Below are 6089 nucleotides of genomic sequence, written 5' to 3'. Positions count from 1 at the left end.
TGCTGGAGCTGGAGTCCTGGGTGCTGGGGGAACTCAAGAACGAAAGGAAGGGAAAGGAACAAAAGCAACCCTTTACCTGGATCTGGGAGATCCCCTGGAGGAGGGCATGGCAACCCACTCCAGTACTCTTGCCTGGAGAATCCCATGGACAGAGGAGCCTGGCAGGCTGCAGTCCACATGGTCTCAAACAACCGTAGGGCCCTTGGTGGAAGACAGAAGAGTCTCCTATACGCCAGCCCGCTGTATAGACAGTCTGACCAGCAACCTTCAAAGCCATTTCCTGGACAGCTGTAAAACCCAGAAAGGGTGTTACATACTTACCACTTGAGTCCAGCAAATGTGTTGGGTGAGTCCAGCAAATGTGTTGGGTGAGTCCAGCAAATGTGTTGGAGTGAGGATGGAGGAGTTAGAGAATTTAGGAAAGGAAGTTTAATAACAGTTACTAATGATTTTTAGCCAACCACCATAAGCCTAGATACACAAAGTCTGGTTTTGGTGCAGAAAGCAACTTGGTCTGAGGTCTGCAGGTCAGGAAATACTGGCTTTGTTTTCTGCTCTCCTTCAAATAATCTTTACCTTTGTGCTGGTTCACATCTTGATACGGTTAAGCACGTGTTTGCCTGGGGTTTAATATTTGAAGGAGTTGGAGCAATGTAATAAGCAAACAGCTTAAAAGGCCCAGAAAGACCCCCTCAGCTTAAAAATCTATTACTTTTCAATGTGATATAAATGTATTTTGCTTCTGCTCAGAGCAATTTCCGAGTTTACTCTTATTAAACCAGGAGACGGCTTAGCAGAGTTCTTGATTTATGAAACACATACTAGATTCATTAAAACCTTAAAAGATTTAATACATTTTATCAGGACATTAAATCTGGGCAGGCTTTTTAAATCAAATACCTGCCATATTTCATCCCCCACACCCTGCACACTTACTCAAGAACACTAAAATGTGAACTGACAAACATTATGGGTGTTTCAGGCCTGATTTCTAAGTGGCATTAAAGTCCTCCCCTCCAAGATTTACAGCCCGGCCTCTCCCCACGTCTCATCTTCTGAAGAAGAAGTGATTTCCCTCTTTGGAATTCATTTCAGTAAGATGAGCTGAGATCTACATGCCAAGCATATACACCAATAGTTCTGCTTTTCCCATCCAATGGGCTTCCCTGGTGGCTCAGTAGTAAAGAATCCGCCTGCCAATGCAGGAGACGTGGGTTCGATTCCTGGGTGGGGAAGATCCCCTAGAGAAGACATGGCAACCCACTCCAGTATTCTTGCCTGGGAAATCCCATGGACAGAGGAGCCTGGTGGGCTATAGTCCATGGGTTGCAAGAGTCAGACACGACTTCATGACTGAGCGCATGGATAAATACACGCAGAACAAATGCCAAGCCATCTTTTTAAAAATTCCTGATATTATTATGGATTCAAAGATTCAAATGAAGGTACACCCCAGGCAAACCAAGCCAAGCCACACTTCATGCCATCAGGCCTCCAGCATAGCTTCCCAGGGTAGCTGACTCTTTTCTCCTCACTCCATCACTCCCCAAAGCACTGTGGACATTGATCAAGCCACCTCTCTGAAGACATCTTCCCCTTTGCCCTTTGTTTTTCCAGGAGTGAAATTAAAAGGTTGGATTAAAATCACAGGCAAAGTGTGTAAGTCCACCAACAGTTGAATGGCTAAAACAAACCACTGTACAACTGTGCCATGGAATATTACACAGCAATTAAAAGGGAACTATCTCTTGATCTAGTTAACAACATAGATGACTCTCCAAGTAATTATTCTGGGTTAAGAAAAAAAAGCTAGACATCCCCCTCCCTCCAAAAGGAGTACATATGGCATGATTCCATACATACATAATTCTACAAACTAAGCTAGAATAACAAGGAGATGAGTTGGCTTGGGAATTAGGGATCATGGAGAGGGCTGGGAGAGAAAGATTACACGGGGCATGAGGAAATTTAGAATGTGATGCATGCATTCATTATCTTAACTGTCGTCATGGTTTCACAGGTAAGTATGGATATCAGAACATCAAACTATATGTTTTATGTGCATTTTATTGTATGTCAATTATACCTCAATAACGTTGTAAAAACATATAGTCACAAAATGATCTCTAGAGGACTTCCAACTCAATTTTGTTTTCATGATTTCTCTTTGATCCTTTTACAGAACTCCCTTGAAGAAATGTCATTAGCCCCAAGCAAATATCCTTTTGTTGTCACAAGGCACCAGCCCTAGGTTTGCCAGCTGGAAAAGTTCTGAGTAGCCCTCACAATAATTAAGGTGCAGTCCTTCACTCCTCTTCCCCAACCAAAATCTTACTGGGATCAAATGTCCTAAAAGATGACCTCTATTCTCTGTTTAGGGCATTAACTAAAGAAGAAAAATCAAAATAAAGAAAAACTTTTTCCAGCAGCTTCCACTCTTATGATAAAAATAAACTGAAGCTTATTTTTTAAATTTAATTTAAGCTTAGATTTTAAAAGCTGCCTGGTTGCTCCAGGGCTGACCCAGTTATTGATGAAAAGGGTTCTAATATGGAAAGAAGGCATCTCTTCCATTGTTGGAGCGGCACCCTCACCAACAATTAACTTGTTGGAGGACTAAACAGCCATCCAGAGATTGGGGGACATGGATGGTTGAGGTGAGCATGTTTTTTCCAAATCCTGCTCAACTTCCAAAATGAACCAGCCCAACTTAAAGTTCTGCAATTTCTGACCGCTGATCTACATTCCTGCAAAGTTACATCTGAAATAAACGTGGTAAGTGTGTGTGTATGTGTTTTAAGTTGCATCATTATTTTCTAACTCATTTACTATAATGAAGAAATAGACTTGGGGTCGTTTGAATTTATGGACTTCGCTGGTGGCCCTGAAGGTAAAGAATCCACCTGTAATGCATAGACCCAGGTTGGATCCCTGGGTTGCTAAGATCTCATGGAGAGGGAATGGCAACCCACTCCAGTATTCTTGCCTGGAGAATCCCATGGACAGAGGAGCCTGGAGGGCTACAGCCCATGGGGTCACAGAGTCGGACACAACTGAGTGACTAACACTTTCACTTCATTTGAATCTGGCCTTGGCAACTTAAAAGCTTTGTGATTTGGACACTCCTTTAACTTCTCCAAGCTTCAACGTCCTCCTCTAAAATGGCATTGAACTCAAAGGGCTAAGCCAAAGATTCTATAAAATGGGAAAGGCACAGGGCCTGGTATGTGGAAAACATTCAGTCATACTTTATTAAACCTGTATTGTAAACATTTATGGAGGTATCATTTTGGAATCCCTTATCACTTCCTCTGATAAGCATTCACCTAGTTACAATTCAAAACCATAGACCTTAGAGCTCATCCTTCTCTCGCTTTCCATCACATTAATAATCTGAATCCAGGACTTCTCTGGTGGTCCAGTGGTTAAGAATCCACGCTTCCAGTGCAGGGGACACTAGTTCAATCCCTGGTGAGGGAACTAAGATCCCACGTGCTTCAGGACAACTGAGCCCTCACTCCGAAACTACTGAGCTGCAAGCCGAAATGAAGATCCCACTTGTGGCTGCAACTAAGACCCAACGCAGGCAAATTAAAACAAAATCTTAATTATAATAATAATCTGAATTTACAGACAAGAACACATTAAGGAAATTTCCTATTTAAAACAGCAATAGCTAATGCTTATTGGACACTTAAAATGGGCCAAGGGTGGTTGTACGTGCTTTTCTCGGTTTGTCATTTAATCTTCACAATAGTCCTGTAAAGTTGACCCCCATTTTACAGATGAAGAAACTGAGGCACAGATAAAATCATTATCCCAAGGTCCCACAGCTAATAGGAGGCCGGCAGTGTGGGGGGGGGGGGTGCCGCAGGATTTAAATACACACAATTTCACCATGGAGTGTCTGCACTTTGCCACTCTCTCTACTGCAAGTTGTTTTTTTTAATGGATTTTTAAATACAGACCTACCTCTTTGGTAATGTTGGGTATTGAGTCATAAAAATCATGGGCTTCTTAAGGAGTTTTCAGAAATATTGTGTTGCTCTCAGTCGTGACTGACTCTTTGCGACCCCATGGACTGTAGCCCACCAGGCTCCTTTGTCTGTGGAATTCTCCAGACAAGAGTCCCGGAGTGAGTTGCCATGCCCTTCTCAGAAATATTAGATCATCATTTAGTTACGGTTGTAGGCAGGGCCATAAGTAAATAACCCAGACCTGGTAAAAGTCTCCTGAGAAAGAAACCCCACCATTTCCGTTCATAGATCATTCCAAAGTTTAATAGTCAGGAAATTCTTAAATGACAACTAATTTAACTCTCTTATCTGCAAGCTAAGTCCCATTCCTCCGGCTGATAAACCCCAACATTTCCATTTCTCTTATTCATTCACTCAACTGTTAGGGAAACATTTGTTAAGTGTGAACTATTAACAAAACTTTTATTAAGTATGTGGGGCCCAGTTCTATCACTGACCTTGGAGCAGAAATGCTCTTAAGTTCTGATAGGATCCATCGGGAAACTGGCCAAGCCTATGTGCACCTGTGTGTGTTAGAGGTGCGGTTGCAGTGACAGGGTCGACAGGAGACCCTCACTTATGGAGGTGGGCACACAGATTCAGGCAGCGCCTTGCAGCCCACTTGTGGCCTTAACATACAATGAAAAATCTCAACACAAACTCAGCTAGCGCAATCCCCCAGGAGGTGGTGAGAGAGGAGGTTGGAAATGGGCCAGTCCCCAGCAGCCCTGTCTGGAAAACCTACACTTTCCTTTTCCTGCGTCCTAAATCTGTCCAACATCCCCAGCTTGCCATCTTCCCTGTGTAAACTGCTTTCCAAGTACAGAAGACTGTAATTAAGTGGACTGTCTCTTCCACAAACACAGTACTTCAGAGGCTGAATGAGAAAGGTCCAGGTGTGATGTTGTCAACCCGGGAAGGCTGCAGACTGGGAGACGCGAGGTCTGGATGTTGGCCCTGGGTCCAGTGTGCTGCAGTCTGTTTTTACCGAACACCTGGGACCTGGGATGCTGAAGGAAGACCCTGTCTCCACCCACAGAAAACTTACAATCTACCTGGAAGATACGGACAAGCACCAGACCCTGTGAGGAGCCACACGCGTTACAAGGCGGTAAAGAAGAGTTACAAGACAATCCTGTGCCAGCAAAGGTCCGTCTAGTCAAGGCTATGGTTTTTCCAGTAGTCACGCATGGATGTGAGAGTTGGGCCATAAAGAAAGCTGAGCACCAAAGAAGCAATGCTTTTGAACTCTGGTGTTGGAGAAGACTCTTGAGAGTCCCTTGGACTGCAAGGAGATCCGACCAGTCCACCCTAAAGGAGATCAGTCCTGTATATTCATTGGATCCTAAAGGAAATTAGCCCTGAATATTGATTGGAAGGACTGATGCTGGAGCTGAAACTCCAATACTTTGGCCACCTGATGCAAAGAACTGACTCATTTGAAAAGACCCTGATGTTGGGAAAGATTGAAGGCAGGAGGAGAAGGGGACGACAGAGGATGAGATGGCTGGATGGCATCACAGACTCAATGGACACGGGTTTGAGTAAACTCTGGGAGTTGGCGATGGACAGGGAGGCCTGGGGTGCTGCAGTCCATAGGGTCGCAAAGAGTTGGACACGACTGAGCGACTGAGCTGAAAACCGACTATGATCCAGCTACCCTCGCACTTCATTCAACCTAGATTTTGTTCACTAAAAATTGAGAAATCCTGCTTAATCTACTTTACGGTGCTCTGGGGATCTCAGAGGTGAAAGCTCCTCGGAAAGCATAAAGGGCAGTTCACAGTACGGACTGTTGATTAGCGACGTAATGGTGCTAATCTGCACACCTAAAGGATGTTTCATTCAGCGGTGCTACAGGTTAAGTGGAGCGGAGAGCTAGAACGGTTGCAATACGCTGGTAACCTGCTCCAGCGTTAAAAAAAAAAAACAAACACAGGCTTGATCTAATGTGGAGGGGAATCCGGAGCAGACTCCAAACTCAAATCCTCGGAAACCGACGTCTCTGTCTGAGCACTCACCGCCCCTCCGCTGGTTCCCGGGGGTCACTCTCCAGGCGCCCGCAACACCCCG

The sequence above is a fragment of the Odocoileus virginianus genome, chromosome 32, assembly GCF_023699985.2.
Source record: "Odocoileus virginianus isolate 20LAN1187 ecotype Illinois chromosome 32, Ovbor_1.2, whole genome shotgun sequence".
Taxonomy (NCBI): Eukaryota; Metazoa; Chordata; class Mammalia; order Artiodactyla; family Cervidae; genus Odocoileus; species Odocoileus virginianus.
Note: the sequence above shows the minus strand (reverse complement) of the source record.